Source organism: Cryptomeria japonica, unplaced genomic scaffold (assembly GCF_030272615.1).
Source record: "Cryptomeria japonica unplaced genomic scaffold, Sugi_1.0 HiC_scaffold_376, whole genome shotgun sequence".
Taxonomy (NCBI): domain Eukaryota; kingdom Viridiplantae; phylum Streptophyta; class Pinopsida; order Cupressales; family Cupressaceae; genus Cryptomeria; species Cryptomeria japonica.
In genome coordinates, this window is record NW_026729197.1 from 112,565 (window position 1) to 113,344 (window position 780).

General features: G+C 67.6%; 1 non-coding gene across 1 annotated transcript; it reads left to right on the plus strand.

Moving 5' to 3' along the window:
• The first annotated feature begins 404 nt into the window (after nt 1-404).
• LOC131871164 (5S ribosomal RNA) lies at nt 405-523 on the plus strand. The gene has a single exon (XR_009369437.1). It is a non-coding gene; the product is annotated as a 5S ribosomal RNA (ribosomal RNA).
• The last annotated feature ends 257 nt before the right edge of the window (nt 524-780 follow it).

A 780-nucleotide genomic window follows, 5' to 3' on the forward strand; every position in this document is an offset into this window, starting at 1 on the left:
TATTTTGGGTGCCCACCTTGCACCAAGTGCGCACCCGGGGCAAACCGAGCGCCTTGGTGCACCGGGGCAAGATCGAGCGTGCACCCGAGGCGCCCCGAACATGCACCAAGGTGCACTCGGCCCACATGTGAGCGCAGGTCGTTGCGCCCGAGGTGGTGTGTGGGCACCGCGTTGCAGACGGGACACTGCACGCACACGACGCCCCCTCCAGGTGCACGCACGTAGGCCGGGCCGGGTGCACACCCGACGCCCTAGCAAGGTGCGCGCACCCGGGCAGGGCTCACACTTGGCGAACGGGGCGCACTTCGCGAGGGAGGGTGTGCACCTCGACGGGGGTGGGTGGCCGGGGTGGATTCGCACGTGGGTCGCGGTTTGCTAAGTACACACTGCGACAAGCTCATAACGGGTGCGATCATACCAGCGTTAGTGCACCGGATCCCATCAGAACTCCGCAGTTAAGCGCGCTTGGGCCGGAGTAGTACTGGGATGGGTGACCTCCCGGGAAGTCCCGGTGTTGCACCCTTTTTTAGTTTTTCGCCGGGCGTCGCAATGCTATTTGAATAAACCTTTTGCCCGTTTGCGTTCTCGTCGGGGCCGGGCCGGGCCGGGGTGCGCTGCCCGCACTACCGCGCGCGCGGGGGCGACACCGAGCGCGCACCCGAGGCGCCCCGAGCACACAGGCCACGGTGCAACCCGGGCGTTGTGCGCGCACCCCGGTGCGCCCGAGGTGCTGCGCGCGCACCCAGGTGAAATCGGTGTGCACCTCGGCCAGTGCGCGCT